The following is a 19,560-nucleotide window of genomic DNA, read 5'->3' on the forward strand; positions in this document are numbered from 1 at the left end:
ACTTAAAGTATAATAAAAAAATCTTTAACAATTTAAAAATTTTACATATATACAAATTGTGTATATGTTACATATACATAAATTACATATAGAGATATTTATATAAATTGGATATACATATATACAAATGTACATATATTTTATATGTTATATTATCTAGTGCCTTAAAATACTCATGTTTTATGAAATACATTGAATATCTTTTATAAATATCATTTTAATAAGTACATTATATTCCATCATATAAAGGCTACTAAATGCAGCCATTGTCATATTGTAGCACATAGTTTTCAATTATAATTTATTTTGCTATCATCCTATTTTTACACAAATATTAGCCTACATTTTTGATGTAGCATTTATTAAACTATGACTCCTGTTCTGTCCTCCAGTCTATCCCTACTCTGGTGGTCTTTTAAGAAAGTATGACCCTATAAATTTACTGTACTAATTTCTCTCTAAAATTTTAAATGGATGTGACAAGATTAACCCTTGTCTTTTTTAATGCTTATTATACTTTTATAGTCACTTCTATTTAGTGCCTGAAAATTAGAAGTATTCTCTTATTTTTATTTCATCTAACTTGTTCAACTGCACAATTTCCCTAGATTAAAATGATCTAGACCAGTGATTCTCAATCTATACTGCATATCAGAATCCTTGGGGAACATTTCAAATATTCAAATTCTTAGATCCTGACCACAAAGATGCTAACTTAATTGGCCTTGGGTGAGACCCAGGCACTAGTAGTTTTTAAAGCCCTCCAGTGAATTCTGATAGCAATATGCAATCTGGGTTGAAAACCACTGCCACAGATGGTTCCCTATACTGAGACTGGAGCTCTATTTTTTTCTTCCAGCTGGTCCACCGTTCTTGGGCTATACTTAATCATTTCAATAGCTTTTATAGTTTTCCAAAATCACTCCAGGATCGTTGATTGGATTTCACAGAGAGCCTTATTTGTTGTTGACTAACAGATGTGTTATCCATTCTCTTCTGCAGTCACAGATTCAATAACTACAGAATTTTCGCTGGGTCCTCGGAGAAGCAATTTTCTATTTTCCATTTATATTGTCTCTGCATAGGCTCAGTTTACAAACTTCTGAGTCCCAATAGCAGGCAGGTTTAAACTGGAATACTCCCCAAGAGACTTTGTGGGTACTGCCAATTTCAGAGGAATGGGTTTTCAGATCTTCTGCTTCTATATGAACTCACCCCAGGATAGTTGTTCTCTCTTTCTACCTTCCTTTTCACAACAGCACTCTCACCCTTTTCAAATGAAAAGAATAGCCCTCATTCTCCCAATTTATATCGCATGTTCCTCTTGGTAAACCTTTCAGTGCTCTAATGTCTTGTGTTGTGTAAAGACTTCTTTAGTGAGTAATCAAAGTACCAGATATCAAGACAGGATCTCCTGTCTTTTAGGGTATTAAATATATCTTATAAGCATGAAATATGCCATAAAAATATTTTAGTTCCTACTAGGAAGAACTGAAATCAAATATATTGTACAGTAGGGGCGCTGGGAGTAATAGAAATTTTCTTTTAACCACCTGACTTCTCCTGTCCCTTGACTGTCGTAAATGAAAGCAAGGGAGAGGGAGAGGAAGATTTGTGTAAAAGTGCCAAAAGTTATGCTAAATAAGACTTTTCACATAATTGCAACATAATTTGTATTAGTTCTTCTAATATTCAGTATTAGGACTTGCTGAAAAGCAAAACATCTTCAGTCAGCTGAAGAAACAGAGAGTAGAGATGTGGATCACTATAGATGAAACTAAAAAGTTTTCTGGAATTAAAAGTATTTTCAAGTGTCATTGGATGGAATTCAAGCCCAAAATAAAATGTTATATAACTTCTTCAGACTAAGTGAGCATTTAACTGTATTTAAACTATATTTCATGAAATTGAACTGTCATCTTATTTTCATCTTACACATTTTAATGTTTTGAACCCTTTTTAAAAAGTGATAGGCTGCCTACTGAATGGATTAGTTTAAGCAGAATATACTTTCTTCTTCTATTAAAAAATTGAAAGTGCTTGGTTATATGTCTAAGGAAATCTACAATGTATAAATTGCTAAATATATGCATTCTTATTTAATTATCCTCAAAAGCTGAATGCCAAATTTCAATAGATTCATGTACATACAATTACTAAAAAAAGGAATACCATGTGTTTTACTATATACCCCACTTCATGTAAAAGTGATAATTACATTAAGTTGACATAATTGTAATGTTTATTTGACCATTTTAGTGATATTTCTGACAAGGTGAATTATTTATTTATTCACTGTTTTGTTAATAATATTCCTCAAAATGCATAGTAATACTTATTTCAGTTGAAAAATAAACTTAGATTTTATGATACCAAAAAAACTGTGATTTAACTGATTGCTTCAAAATGAAATCTGGTTTCATTAGTTAGGTTTACAATATATAAATGTGACAAAAATTTTATCTAAAACAGTGTATTGACAAATGTACTAAAATTAATATTTTTATTTTTCAAACTCTTTCTGTGTATGCTTTCAAACAGGGTGTGTCAAATTGAAAGAAATAAAGAAGAGGAGAAATAATTTAGAATCACATGATAAGTCTTTTTTACTTTTGTTTTCTTATGCTTCCCCAAAATTGTCAAAGTGAACAATTGTGTAACAAGTCACATGTAGGTCAGATGTTTTATCTCTTTAATTTTACTTTTGCCTTTGAAAACAATTTTTATAGATCACCAGATAACTTTTGGTTAAGAAATAAAAAAAAACTTCCAATGGAAATGAAAAACTTGATTGACATTGCCATAACTAAACTCATTTATTTCCATCTATGTATTTAGTCAGCATTTACATCTAGAAAAACAAAAATAGAGGAATAGAATCCACACCATTCTGTCTCATTCTAGAAATAAATTATATTCATGTATCTTCAGATAAGTGAATTATTATTTTCCAAATGTCTATTTATCTCATTAAACAATAGATTTCCAATAACATTTAAATTTTGCTTCAAAATTTTATGTTTTTATGATTATTCATCAAATAATATACTATGTATTGATTTTGTAAATTATGTGTCAATAATATTTGTAATGAATATGAAAGGGAACATTTAAAAATATATTTGTGCAAGGGAGCATGCAAGCAAAAAAAAAGTTTAAAGATTATTTCTCTAAGCCTATTGGTGCACAGGAAAATGATACAGCATCATAATTCTGACAGTAAATCAGAAGAGTAAGTAAACACTTCTTTTTCCTGTATGTTTATGGTTAGTAATGACGTTGGCAGATGAATCTCACTCATACACACACGTTGAACCCACATACAAAACCTCAAGGAAGTCCATGTATAATAGCTGGACTGTAGCAGTTTATCTCTGGCTCCTATGATGTCCATCTTTCAGACATCACATAGAATGTCTAATTATCGTTCCAACGCCCCTTGTCCCATTCATGGCATAGTGCTAGCTTACTGTCAACTTGAGAGTTTTAGGCACTCAGCAGTATACCAGTGATTTTAAATCCTGACTCTTGCCAATTCCACTGCATCTTAAGGTCTCCAGAGCCTCCTGCCTGGCCTGTTGAAAGAGATCACTAGCCTACATTCACCTACCTCTCTCTTCAAGGAAAATATTTATGATTTTTTGTGTGTGTGTGTGGTTACCTTTCACTGAGGCTTTCACTAGGAGACATTTTGGACTTCTATAATCAGATGAACTCAGATACTGCTGGCTGCATGACTAGTGTTACTGATGGAACATCCAGTTACTGATGGAATAGTCAGTCTTCCCAACACTCATTTCACTCTCAGTGTGGTCGTATTAGGTTTCTATTGGATTTCCAGACTAGCTCCAGGAGCCATTTTAGCTGGTGGTGTGTCAACTTTAATCTTTTCACACTGAAGTAATTATTGCAGCTGTCCTTTTGAAATCCACTTTTAGCTATAGACTGAGGATTATCATCTGTTTCCTTAGATATATGTCCCAAAAAAGACCACTGGACTAAAAGAGAGGGACATTTTTAAGACTCTTGAATTAATGGACTGGTACAATTTGATCCGGAGAACTAAAGCTATAAAGAAAGGCCAGCCCAGCCTCATGGTTTCTGTAGAGCTCATACTTGGCTACATGCCAACACCATCCTCATCAGATTGCACTTTGTGTATCTGAAAAATAATATCTTTACTTCCATGTCCCTGGGGAAAAAAAGCAGCTTTGTTATTTAGCTAACATTTATGGTACTGAACTATTTACAGAATTTGCTGAACTAACCTGCTCTCATGTTTAGAAGCCTAAATCTCAGAAATAAGCTCACATTAGGTGAAGAGGGAAATGGGATTATTTCAGTTCTTAACAACAGGATTTAAGCCAATTTCCTCAAGTGAAATGGCATGATCCTTAGTGAAGCTTTGTCAGCTAGTGAGCCCAGTGAGCAGCAATGTCCCCCGAGGGAGGCACACAGGCCAGCCACATAGAGCTCTGACTCCCCAAGGCCTCTGAAGACCATAGGCCAGGGATGCTGAATTTGCTCTAGAAATATCAAGATTGTGAAACATCAAAGATGTTATCTATGACTATGATAACATTGCTTTGACTATGATAACATTGCTTTGCCTTCGGTTGCAATAAAAAAGGATGTTAAACAATGTATGTCTGCCTGCTTAAAAAAATAATACATAAAACCAGAAACATGATACCGATGCAACAGTGCGGCCAAATTGTTGATGAAATTATTCATTAATCTAATGTAATCAAACAGCTTGAAATAGCGTTTTTGTTAATATTTGAAAACTTGAAAGGAAGAAAGTGATAATTTATGACTCAGTATGTACGTGATTGCTACTGAAATTTATCAGGCTTTCATAATCATTGTCATGTATTAGTATCATTTATCTTTACATGATTGATTTTTAGATATTTTTAAAGCATTTATTTGACTTTTATAATTATTCTTTTGGTCAATTGGTTGTTATTTCACTAATGTTTACTTGTATCTGTTGAACTTATTTAGTAGTTCCACATTTTTGTTTTCTTGTTTACTAATTTTTTATTTTAAATTACTAAATTAAAATGTTTGCAATACTTAGGCTTATTTTGTTGTATTTATCAAAACATCTATGGTTTAAAGCTTACTAAAATTATCATTAGACTCTATGATTTAACAGTGTAGATTAAGTTTGACTTTTTTCTCTAAACACTGTTTTCATGCTGCATTCAATGTCTTCATGTGTACTATTTTTTGATAATTTTTTAGCTATTTGGTAATTTGGTTTTGTTGTTTCTTTTGTCCCAAATTAAGTGTGATTTTCTAATTATTTTATTTCCTGACATAACAATTTTTCTATTCTGTGCTAAATTTCTAATTTAATTAAACAGTGAGGTGAAATATTGTAGTAGAAAGAAGAAACATAATTTATAAGTTGAATTTTTATAATTAAAAACCAAAAAATTAGTAAAACTAACAATAAAGACAAAAGTAGGAAACAAAGAGCTTATATGTGGTGGGCAAATAAACTTTATCAAGAAAAAATGAGAAAATGAAAATACAAAAATATGAACCATTAAGAGAAAGGTAATCACAGTTACCAAAGATGCTGTATAAAGTAAAAGCTATTTAACTCTATGCAGTTAAAATGAAAAATAGAGACAAAAACTAGATTCAATCAATTATATTTCATGAAAATGTGACACTTAAAAAAACTTTCTGGCCAGGCATGGTGGCTCACACCTATAATAACAGCACTTAGAGAGGTTAAGACACGAGAATCACTTGAAGCCAGGAGTTTGAGACCAGTCTGGGCAACACAGCAAGACCCTGCCTCTACAAAAAATTAAAAAGATTGAAGAAACCTTCTGGATAATGGAAATAACAACAACTTATAGCTGGAGAAGAAATACAGATTATTGCCAAAGCATTCATTATTCCCCCGGAAACATTTAGTCCAGTCAATTCCACCAAACTGAACGTTAACACATTGTATTATCGGGAGTGTTGGTCATAATTTCTTCATTATACATGAGTCAAACTCAATGGATAAATTGCCTGAGCATGTGCTTTCCTTCCAGTGAAGTGATCTTTCCAGGTTTTATATTTATATACAAGTGTACATAATATCAATAAGCATGGCTATACAGATTTTTTGGTTAATTGAGTATACTCATTGTTTCAGTGATCAGAGGTCTATATTAAGTAAAGTAAAAGATGTTAATGTGTAATAACTATATAATCCTCTACTGAATGGGCAATTTTATTTTTGGTCTGAAAAACTAAAAAAGAAGGTGTCGTGGCTTTTATTTTAGAAAGGAGATAATCTATTTCCTCATTTTAATTCTCTTTCTGAGAAATAGAACAGCTGCCTTCATCATATTCACTGCATTTCTACCTTTCCAACCTCAGGGGGGAAATAAAACATTCTTTTTATACTTTTAGATCCATCTGTTGCCTGTCTACATTGGCATACATAGGAAGAAAGTGTCTATAATTTTTTATCCCAAGTCAGTAGTTTTGTTTTGCTTATTTGTTTTTGACTATTTTGTGGGTAACTGCATACCATTTCCATCTCATTCAGTTGGTTGAATTTAATCTTAATCATTCTTTAAGTTACGTATGTATAAGGACTTAACTTCTGAACCAGCTGGTCATTCATTCATTCATTTAACAATATTTATTATGTGGTAGATACTCTGCTAGGGACTAGTTTACAGAGTAAATGAAAAAAGACACAGTCTCTGCCTTCCTGAAGCTTGGAGGATAACAAATTACAGACTGAGGTAGGAAGTATGAGAAGTGTGCCTTCTTCAGACAGTAGACAATGAACAACTCTCTAAAAAGGTAGCATGTAAGCTAAAACTTAAAGAAAGACAAATGGTTTACCATTTGAAGTAAAGAGGACATGAGGGAAGAAGATTATTCCAAGAAGAGAGAAGAGAATGCACAAAGTCTTGGAGGTAGAAAAAAAATTGAGATATTAAAAAATATAAAGAATAATTACAGCTGGAGTTTGATATCTTAGTAGAACATAGTGCTCAGTGAGGTTGGAAAAATGAGCAAGTCTCTGGTCATGCAGGGCTTGTACACAAAGACTGGGCATTTCATTTTAAGACAGAGACTGAGAATATTCAAATAAGTAATCTAATGTTTTTAGGAAGATTAACTCTTTAAAGCTCTACTTTTGCTTTAAATGGAGAATGGAATATTGATTTGGAGGGGGCATCAGTGGAGCATTTACTCAGGAGGATAGTATGGCCACCCACAAAAGCAGCGTGGACTCTCATTCAAAATTTGGTTTAGATATCAAAACTGATGATGACCCCCTTCCCGCCCCTACACACACAGCCAGCCCAAGAGGGTATGAAAATCTTTAGCATTTACATAATGAGGCTTTGTGGGAAAACAGTGTGAATTCTAAGCAGTTTTGGAATATAGGTTGAGACAACAGTGGGAAGAGTGGCTTTGTATCTTTATGGTGGTTCAATGGCAAGGCCAGGGTAAGTGTTCCTATATGTGGTTTGAACTATTTGCAGGTGCCCTAGGATATAACATTCTGGGTCTTATATCAGCTGCCCAAAGGTGGCGCAAAGAGGACGAGAAAATGGTGGGTTTCGGAGCCATCAGGACTCAAGCATTTAAAAAAAAAAATGGAGTCAGGGCCGGGCATGGTGGCTCACGCCTGTAATCCCACCTCTTTGGGAGGCCAATGTGGGTGGATCACGAGGTCAGGAGGTCAAGACCAGCCTGGCCAAGATGGTGAAACCCTGTCCCTACTAAAAATACAAAAAAAATCAGCTGGGCGGGGTGGCGGGCGCCTGTAATCCCAAGCTACTAGGGAGGCTGAGGCAGATAATTGCTTGAATCCCAGAGGTGGAGGTTGCAGTGAGCCGAGATTGCACCACTGCAGTCCAGCCTGGGCAACAGAGTGAGACTCCATCTCAAAAAAAAAAAAAAAAAAAAAAGGAGTCAGACTCTCTAATACAAAGGTAATATAATAATTTAGGCAAGAGATGAGAGGGTCCAAGCTGAAGAAGTTAGCAGGTAAAACAGAGGGAGAAAATCAATTTGAGACAAACCTGGGACACAGAATAGACCTAATTGCTCATTGTACAAACAACAAATTGTTTGAGAAGAAATACTGATTGTTGTGTTTTCCCATTTGGATACTAATGCTAGCTGCTTTGAGTACTGTGAGCTACCATTGGTTTTTAACACTAAAGCAGAGACCATCACTTAATGTTTGTGTTTTAACATTATATTTTTCAAAATCCTTGGCTTTAAAATTACTTATCCACCCAAACAGAATGAGCTACAAAATACCCACCTAATATTATAAGCATTATAATTTTGTTCTATTCAAATTAAGAAAAAAAATGGGAATTATTTGCTGACTTAGAGCTAAATAATGTATATTAACTTGGTATTTGCTCCGTGAAAGAAAAAAGCTTTGAGTTCAAAAAGCCTGTATCATAACCCCGAATCTAGGTCCTACTGTTTCTGAGCCTTGGTAAAATTATTTAATCTATGTTAGCTTCATGTTTCTCTTTTGCAAAATGGAAGATGTATAAATTCACCAGGGTATTGTAAACATGAAACAAAATGATAGGTCTAGTATCTATTATTAAGTCTGGCCTATTTCAGACACACAATAAACATGCTTTCCTAGTTTCACTCTGAGGACACAAAGTTAAATGAATTGTGACACAAAGAAGCTCTATCTAGTGAGAGAAAAAAATGTAAAATGTGCTAAAAGATTCAATAAATGTTATTAAGAAGGAAAGGATAGGAGCTGTGCTGTAACGCACCATTCCTACAGCGAGGGTAGTGTTGGAGAGACAAGGAAAGGAAAGAGGAGAAGAAAGAGGAGGATGTGACTTCTGATATATTCTCTTTTATATCTAAACTTGTATTTTCAGATGGTTATACCAACATTTAAAGAAAATATGCGGCTCCCACAAAACCTAGATATGGGCTCCTCTATAAGAAATGATAACCAAGAGATGGTGAGATGAAGAACAGAGATGTAGAAGAGGCAGGTATCTACTTTTAAAATACATCACACACTTGATAATGAGTTCTGTGTTCATCCAGTCAGGAGAAATAACAGGATGACAATGTCGGTAAACGCGGTGCCAAACAAAAGTAAGGGAGCAGATGGGATTTTCCATTACAATTTGGAATTAAGAAGTATAATTTCTTATTCATAGAATTTTACAAATCCTTTGAAGTTGATAATTCCAGTAGAACCAAATTATCAAAATTGGCAGGAACAGAGGAGAGTAAAATGAAAACAATAAATGGTGCTGATTGCAACCCAGAGAATCAGCAAACTTAAATCTTAAGCCTATGGTAGAAGAATTGAAGAATATATTTGATGTTTTTATGTATGTGCATCTTCTCTTAAATAGTCAGTAAGCAGCTGTTTTTTTATACAGAAAGAAGCCAGATCCCAAATTTGACAAGAAAGTCAGCAAAAATAAATTCAAGAGTTGATTTTTATTGCTAAGTGCACACAATCAAATGTTCTGCATTCTAGAAATAACAGTAGCAGGAATGCAAAAACAATATGTAACTTTGAGGTTTTAGTCAGCTTATTTTCTGAGGTTTTCAAATGTACTTTCTTTTGGTTTAAGTCCTGTTTACATTTCTTGATTTAGTAAAGAGGTGTAACAGGAATTGGAAATGTATACACTGCCAACTGATATTGAGGCAATTCTGAGATTTTCAGCATTATTGAATATAGAAAAGAATATTGTCAGCAACTCAATACAAGCTCTGACTGTATTAAAATGTCTTCTCATTTCCAAAATAGTATACAGTGAATCATATTTTCTCAATTTCATATTAAAGAAGTCAATCTCTCTCTCTTTTTCTCATTCTCTCTCCTCCTGCTCTCGTCCTCTCTCTCTCTCTCCATATATATATATATGTATACACACACACACACACAGGTATATATATACACATACATAAACATCTACACACATAGATATGTGACTGTGTGTGTAATGTATATCTTTAGATAAAAAGATGACTTACCTTTACATAATTTTCTCGAATAGAATGTAAAAAATAGATTTGAAATCTATTAAACTTTATAAAAACATGCATACAAAAATGGATTTGATTTCCTATAAAACTATAATTATTTCAAAAACTGTTAAAATGTATATTTAATAAATGTTTTAAAAGTAAGAAAATATTTTCTTTCTGTACAGGTAAAACAAGTTAAATAGCAAAAAGATTTTATTTTTATTAGTCTACAGATATTCTATGCTTTCTTGTATTAATTTTGGTAATTTACATTTCTATAGAAAAATTACGTTATTTATTTAAAGATATAAATACAGTTCTATGTTTTCTAATGAAGTATGTTACTATTTTCCTTTGAGGAAAATGAGATATAAATTATCCTTAGAGTTGAATTCAAGCTTTGAATCTTTGCCATATACAATGTAATATAAAGTGAAGTAGGAATTAAATGAAGGTTGAAAAACTGCCAAAAAATGTTATAAATATTACGACTCTACCTTTATGGGTTGAATCTGAGCGTGTATTAATATAATTTGACAGTCACTGAATCATATTAATATGTGTATGTTTTTTAAGTGGTCTTCACAAAGAGCTTTTCTATATAGCTCATGGAAATTGTATTGTAGCTTCAGTATATTGTAGTTACTTTTTTACAAAAGAGAAAGAGTATCTCAACTAATATATTGATTTTAAAGAAACAGCAACTTTGTGGTAGGACAACCTGGTATGCCAATAGCTAGAGAAATCTAAAAATAATGATCAATATTTAGTGTTTTACTGAATAAATACTGTAACCTCTTTAAACCATATAATCCCAGCACAGATTCAAATGCCCTTTCATTCAGCCTGAGTGTCACTTTCTACCTCTTCTCTGCTGACTGCAAAGCAATTCTGGCAGACAAGGTAGAGGGGGATTTTAGTCTGTGCTCAAGTATAAAATAGCATTCATCTGACCAACTTCTGAAAGAAGCCCGAAAAACAGCAGTCCTTGATAAGGACTTTATTCTCAATAAAAATTTGTTGAATGAAAAAATGATGAAATGATAGATAAACTCTATACTTATGAATTATTTATATTTATATTATCATAGTTTATGAAGTTAATTGCAAGATGTATCTTTAAGCAAGACTGCTAAGAAGGAAAGGGCATTACTGAACCTTTCCCAACTGAGCAAATGAAAACAAAACTTATATAACGGAGTGTCATACACATTTCAAGCAGTGAGATATAAAGTCATATGTGCATGTTTCACAAAAACACATCTACCAAAAATAAGATGCTTTGCTCTGCCCTAGTGTGGGAGGCCACTGATGCTCGTTTTCTATTTAACAACTAAGTAAAAGGGAAAGTTGGCAACCACTTTGTCCATGGTTGCACTATTTACTAATCTGAAATCTAGAATTTATTTGTTTAAATTAGATCAGGCAGCAACAGTAATAAATATTTTCAGCTATAATATTTTAGAATGCTAATTAATAAGTGTGTTGATATTCCAAGACTAACATCCAGACGGTCTGTGAAGAACAACCTGCAAACTCTCAGACTTAAGGATGTTGACTTGGCTTGAGAAAAGCAAGAGCTCCGGAAGCAAAGATTCTATGTGTATTATTATAGAACTTTAGAATTAATATTCAAGTTATATTCATCAGAAATTTAAACTGAATTATTATGTATGTACAGAAAAAAGAAAAATGTTATTGCAATTATGTTTTATATTCAAGAACTTTACAATCGTTGTGGGTTTAGTCACTAACAGAAACGGCTTCATTTCTGTCAGTTTCTTTAAAATGTGCAATTTGGCTTATTTCTAGGTGCAAGAAAGAAATGAGATCCTACTTTTCAAATTATATTTTATTTTTAATTAAATCTTTCATGTTTATGAGAATAGTCTGAACCTCTTGGCCACTGGTTAATTTTATCTGTGGTGTTTTGATTCGTCAATGTAAGGAATAGGCTTTACAAAGGGGATAAATTGAAGAGGTGGGAAATGTTTTATTAAGTACAATTGAAGTTGATGACTGTTCTACAGAATGACAAAATTACTTGGTCAAGGCTTATTAATATATTTTATCTTAAGCAAAAGTCAATGACATGATACCCGCATATCAAATATGTGTAGTAAACAGAGAAAAACCAAGGAAAAAATTTCAATAACCAAGATCCGTAGTAGGTAATATTCTGATTCTAATCCATATACTTCTCCACACACAATTTTATTAGCCATAATGCCCCACAAAATTATAGTAAATCATCCTCTACTCAAGCATTCTTCTTCTCATTGCAAAAAGTTACTAATATCTGTTACATTTTCATGAATCACTGATATTATCAAGCCCTTAAAATGAAAGCAGATGGCATTAATCTCTGTCCTTGGCACTTTAATACTTTGGAGGTGATAATGACTTAAATTACAGAAACTTTTACACCTATTATGGAGCTAGTCACATTCTTATATTGTTTTTATAGATTAAAATGAATATATGCTCATAAAATCAAAATAATATAGAAGCTTGTAAACAAATAAAAAATAGCACCTTTTCAATACACCCAATTCCACGCTTCACACCACACTCCCTGTTGTTAACAGTTTGGGGTGACTTCTTTTGGTCATTCAGTTATGCATTAAGAAGCATTCACAGTTGGGCTTGGTTTTGATTTAATAAAATATTTAAAAGAATTTGCAAAATAAATCCTATTATACATATTTAGTGCAAATTTTTTCAGATGGAACGATATACATATATACATATACATATTTTTGAGACGGAGTTTCGCTCTTGTTGCCCAAGCTGGAGTGCAATGGTGTGATCTTGGCTTCCTGCAACCTCTGTCTCCTGGGTTCAAGCGATTCTCCTGCCCCAGCCTACCGAGTAGCTGGGATTACAGACTCACGCCTGGCTAATTTTTTTGTATTTTTAGTAGAAACAATGTTTTACCATGTTAGCCAGGCTGGTCTCAAACTCCTGACTTCAGGTGATCCACCCAGGGAATGTTTTTGGCACAGTTTCTAAGAGCAATCAGAAATGTCATTTCTTATTTTATTAATATGAGGAGTATTAATAATTAAAATTACCATAGTTTTTGTATTATACATACATACACACACACACACACACACACACACACATACACACACACACACTGGTATTTTTACTCTTTTACCAATTGTCTGGTTCATGTATAGCCTTGATAGTATGAATTACCAATCTTATTGAAAGAAGTATCAGCGCAATAGGTAATCTAATTTTTTTGTATTATTAATGTTCATTTTTGTTACTTTTTCTTTTATGTCTAGCTGGCTCATAACTATTGATCATATTGTTACTCCATTTTTTATTATTAGGTTGGTCTTTTAAACACTCAGTCTAAGAGTCTATACATCTTTCAATAAAGGTGTGTAACCTATTCATATGTTATGTAATTTCTGTTAGGTTTCTATATATTCTGTCTTCTTTTTGAGTTTTATTATTATATGCTTTCACATTTCTTTTTTGGACTTCATGCCTTTTGTTATACTGGTAGCGTTGTCTTTGCCCCATCATTTTTTTTTTAGTGATTCAGAACTCAAGAATCATGTTACTATCTTCTATAGTTACGCTTAGGTGTTTTTAAACAATATTATGCTTGTGCTTTTCTGGAAACTTCGATATCTCCAAAAACAACAATAGGCAAACTCTGGACAAAAGTGTCACCTGAAACTGGCGGGCAATATTTTATTAACTTCTGTTTCACTTCCATCTTTTTATTAAAGCATAGAAAATTATTAGTTTTATATATATGCTTTTTCTTTAGGGTTTCTTTCTTAATCTTGAATGAAACTTTACTGCAAAATTTTCAACACAGCTTAATTTATAATCATTTTGGTTTCTTCTTCATTGTCCTTTTGAATCACGTAGATTCTCTCTTACAAATTTATTTCTATATGGAAAAATCCTGAAGTAATTTTTCCCTGAAATAATACATAGATGTGAGCTTTGGTAATTTTTAGTTTAGTTTATCAAATACTTTATGTTTCTTCCTGTTCACATAACTGTGTATTCCTAACCCTTTGAAGTTAATTGTGGCCAAATGATTTTCTTTTGCTAGTGGAAATTGAATTTAAAATGGTATATGTAACATTTGAATGGATTATTTTTAAGAGTAACTGAGCAATTTTTCACACTGTTTTTCCTTCTGCCAGGCAGTGTTTCAGATGGTGGCCACTCTGCGTAGTTTCTGTTCTGGATTAAGAACACTGTGGAGCACAGCTGCCAGCTGATCTCCAAACATATGGAGCTTGAGCAAGAAAAAAATCTTTTTATATATGCTGCTGTGTTTTGGGGATGTTTATTTTTATGGCATAACTTAGATAATGAGATAGTAATTGGCAACTGCAAGGTAATTTTGCAAACATATATATACACAATATTGTTTGGCTTTTTGCTTCGTAAGAAGTGAGGAAATTATTATCAGCGCTTAGGAAAATAAGAAACTGATTTTATGGAGTGACAAAGCATTTAATAAAACTGTCACTTGCTCTAACTTGGGAAGCTTATCATGGGCCTCATTTTGAAAAAAAAAAAAATAATGGTTTTAAGTAAAGTAGCTGAAGATTAGAATGTGGATACTCTTCTGATTGCTGTTTGATCAATGTGGTAAGGTATTATAAACAAGATCGGATTTCAGGATACAATTGGCTGATGTGACGGATGTTGTGACATTCTGTGATCACTCTTTATGAATAGAATACTTATTTCACAAATTACTGTGAATGATGCTGGGAGACTGTACTCAGCTCTCAACCCTCAGCAGGAGTTGCCGCAGTAAAAAAGAAAAACAACAAGCAAACGAAAACTTCCCTATCCAAGTTCATACCTTTTTTAAAGGCTGCCTTAATCCACTCACTTAATGTGAGACTATGAAAACCTGGGCTTCTTGCCCCCTTTCAGGAAATGTCATTTCTTATTAATTTTTTATTAATACATAATGATTGCACATATTTCTGAGATACATGCGAAATTTTGGTACATGCATTCAATATGTAGTGATCAAATCAGGGTGATTGGGCTATTCGTGACCTAAAAAACTTATCATTTCTTTTTGTTGGGTATATTTCAAATCTTTCTTCTAGCTACATTGAAATATACAATATATTATTGTCAACTATAGTCACTCTGCTGTACTATGGAATACAATAATTTACTGCTTTAATCAAACTATTTTTGTATCCATTAACCAATCTCTCTTTATCTCCTCTTCACTCTATGCTTCCAAGCTTCTAGTAGCCACCACTCTACTTTCTTCCTCTATGAGATCAACTTTTTTAGCTCCCACATGTGAGTGAGAGCATTCGAGATTTGTGTATCTGTGCCTAGATTATTTCGTTTAACTAACAACCTCTAGTTCTATCTATGTTGCTGCAAATGTAATGATTTCATTCTTTTTACTTAGGAATAATATTCTATTGTGTAGATATATCATGTTTTCTTTATCCATTTATATATTGATGGAGACTTAGAATGATTCCTTATCTTACCTATTGTGAATAGTGCTACAGTACACATGAAACCATTTTTGACAACTCTTAAGGCAGTATCCCAGCTTCAAGGTACCTGTGCATCTGAGATACTCATTGTGATTGCCTCACAGCTCAATTTGTCCCTCTGCTCCAACTTACTTCTGCTCCCTCCCTTCTACAGATGAGGATCCAAAGGACACCCTAATGAACATCTTTCACTGGGATATGATAACCTTCATTCAGAGTCTGATTCTGGGGACCTAGAGATTACTGTTGTACAAGCCTGAATAATTTCTTTTAAGTCTATAATTGTTTAAAAGAAACAGTTCAAAAATTATTTTAAAAATTGAAGACAGTTTGTCACTCTATTTAGATCCTTTAGAAAGATTTGAGCTGTTATTGCAAACATCAGTAATAATAGCCTGCCATCAAGAAAGCTACAATAAGAGAATAAGAGTGTTTTAAACATACAATTATGACAATTGACTTTTAAAAAAAATTCAATGTATGAACCAAGTAAAAAACATTTATGGCAAAGCTTATCTGGAAGATAAAGTAATGGCCTGCTTAATGAGTACAGCAGTAAGGCAGAATGATAAAAGCATGAGAAGATAGAACTTACGGGAATTCAACCCAGATACCCCACATATATGTAACACATGTTCCAGAAGAAAGGAATAGACGTAGTAAAGGAGAGAATATCATCTCAGAAATTATACAGAACTGGAAAAATCTATAAGACTTTGTAATGAAAGGACACAAATGATAGCCTTACTTTTGTTTTTTAAATGATGTTGAAACTTAAGTTTAATATTCAGCCAACAATCATTAAAATATATTTTCCTCCCTCCCTCTTTCTCTTTTTCATATGTGCGTTGTGCATGCACACACACACTCTCTCTCACACCCACACGCGTGCACACACACACACACATACACTCAGCATGCAGTTTCAGTAAAACAGACACAGGCTACCAGACATTAAGAAAGAGATATACAGTAAGATACAGCAGTCCACAGTCACTGGTCTATGGAAAGTAAGAAATTCTTCTGGCCAGACATTATGAGAGTCAGCTACCACGGGAACTGAATGTATTGTTTGATGAGGCCTAAATCCTGATCTCAGGGAGAGAGTTTTAAATCCATTCTTCTTGATGAGCACTGTTTACATGTTCTTGGATGACCTTAGTCTCCAATAATCTTTTTGGCCACATCTAAATGTGACTTTTGGTTAATATACCTTTTCTGAAGATGAAGTAACTTTTGTAGACTTTTCCCTTCCTTAAGAGACTTGGTTTGTTCTAAGTCTGGTATAGTCATTCCCTTCTTTAATACAACTCTCCTAAAGTCTTCTTATTTATTGAGTAGACATGTTCACATTTCCAAATATATGTTTTAGATTTAACACATTATGTTTGCCTTCCATTTAGTCTCTTCTTTCTTTCTATTCTTTGTGTGCAACTTAAGTAAGGTGTAAGAGTCACACTTTTGAGTATATATCTAACTTAACCATTAGAGAAAAATGTAGTAGTATGGAATTTTATAACATATGGCTGAGATTTACGACAGTGATTTATCTTCACATTATAAAAAGATAAACATATTTTGCCTGCTGGTGATATACAATAAGAAGTGCACACCACTGCCTAAGCAGTATTCTTACCGAAATTGAACCTCGTGTGATGAAGGCTATAAACTTAATTACCATTGTATAGGAAATACAAGGGATAGAAGAATATATTAAATTGTGTATAAAATAAAATCCAGAGTCAGGAAAGTCTACAGAATCAATGATCTGATTTTTTCAAAAATTATATTACAGATATTAAAGGATTTAAGCAATATATTAATCAAATGTAAAACACAGGGATTTCTTATCTGGGTTTATCAAACATTGGGAAGTATCAAAAATGTATATTTGAGAAAATATAAACAATAAATCAATATTAGATTATGTTAAGGTTTATAGAAACCTATCTCTTAGAAATATATATTAATGATTACTCACTCTTTGTCGATGAAGTGACATAAGATTAATGTTTGTCTTAGGATCAAGAGGGGATGAAGACGTGGTTGAGTATTTGAGGGTTATATACAAAAATGTATTCATGTATTGATGATTATTAAAGCTGGGTAATAAGTACAAAGAAGTACGTTGCATTATGGTTTATATTTGAAATAAATTTTATAGTAAAATTTTAGAAACAAATCACAGAAAAATCGGGTTATTTGGAAGATAATGCTTAGAAATTGACTCACCATATGAAAAGTAAAAATGAACATCACTGAGTGAACATATATAAAATAAGTATTACACAGAATAATGATTTGAATGTCAAAGGCAAAACATAAAATAAGATGTGTTTTTCTAGGTTAATGATTGTATGATAATATTTATAATGTATAAAACTAGCAAAAAATTAAAAACTCTTGTAAACCAATAAGAAAAATATTATGAAATTTAGTATTAATTATCCAATGATATGAATTAGGCAGTTTAGAAATGCAAAACATAAGTATTGAAATGACGCAAATCAGAACAAATGTGAGATATCATTTAACAAGAGCCTAGACAAAATTTCAAATAATAAGTGTTGGGGTGAATATAAAGGAAATAGAAAATATTTAAAAAGTGCTCTATTTAGAGAGATAGTGTGTATGCATGTGTGGGTGTGCCTCTAATAATCATGCTTGTAATACATTGGTTTGTGTTGAGTTTCTAAGAGTAGGCAGAATTTAAATGGGTATGGAGTTTGTAATTCTAAGCAATAAAAATAACATTGACAAGCTCACAGAAGAGTGAATTAATACATGTTTGTGTGGGGAGGAAGGAACAGTAATGTGATTTGACTTTATTTATTAAATTATTTATAGCCTTGAGCAGAATATGATAGAGAATAACAAACGAACAGCAGTCAAGGGCATAATCTCTACTTGGTAACACATCTAGTGAACAAACACAGATAAATGATGAAAAAAGGCTTGCAAACTGACAAGTATGACAGTCTGGTTCTGGTCCAGGTGAGAGGTGAAGCCAGCTGGACCTCCTGGGTCGAGTGGGGACTTGGAGAACTTTTCTGTCTAGCTAGAGGATTGTAAATGCACCAATCAGCACTCTGTAAAAACACACCAATCAGCACTCTGTGTCTAGCTAAAGGATTGTAAATGTGCCAATCAGCACTCTGTAAAAATGCACCAATCAGCGCTCCGTAAAATGGACCAATCAGCAGGACATGGGCGGGGCCAAAAAACGGAATAAAAGCTGGCCACCCCAACCAGCAGTGGCAACCCACTCGGGTTCCCTTCCACACTGTGGAAGCTTCGTCCTTTTGCTCTTCACAATAAATCTTGCTGCTGCTCACTCTTTGGGTCTGCACTACCTTTATGAGCTGTAACACTCACCACAAGGGTCCACAGCTTCATTCTTGAAGTCAGCGAGACCAAGAACCCACTGGAAGGATTAAATTCTGGACACACAAGTTCCAATGTCAGAGATAGTTTTAGAGAGCAAAGATTTACCTGCATGGAGAATGGATCCCATGTAACCTCTGGCACCATTTAGTCTGTAAGGACATACAAGGTATTCAGGATCATTTGGTCAAGCATTAGATGAACTGTCCACATGTTAAGTAAGTTCAATATTGCATTTCACTTTTTAGAAAACATTTAAAGTAAAGTTTTTCTATCACACTAACAGTTTGAATTTTTTTCATACACTTCTCATATATTTAGTATAATTTTTTAATATATTTAGTATAATTTTTTAATATTATGCCCACATTTGAGGTCATTTACTAGAACACCTTCAGTTTTACACAAGAGGAAACTGATTTCCAGAGAAGTGAAATGACTTCCACAGTATCACAAGCCAAGTCTACAGAAGATCATTACTAAAGTCCTCTGCTCAATCTAAATTAATAGAACATGTATCAAAATGGCTTCCCGTGATCATGACATACTTTGTTTTTGCCTCTCTGCAGCTCTAGTGTCTCCTTCAGCCACTATGGAAAATGACTACAGTTACAAAAGCTCATAGTGAAAG

The sequence above is a fragment of the Hylobates moloch genome, unplaced genomic scaffold, assembly GCF_009828535.3.
Source record: "Hylobates moloch isolate HMO894 unplaced genomic scaffold, HMol_V3 SCAFFOLD_22, whole genome shotgun sequence".
In the NCBI taxonomy this organism is placed as follows: domain Eukaryota; kingdom Metazoa; phylum Chordata; class Mammalia; order Primates; family Hylobatidae; genus Hylobates; species Hylobates moloch.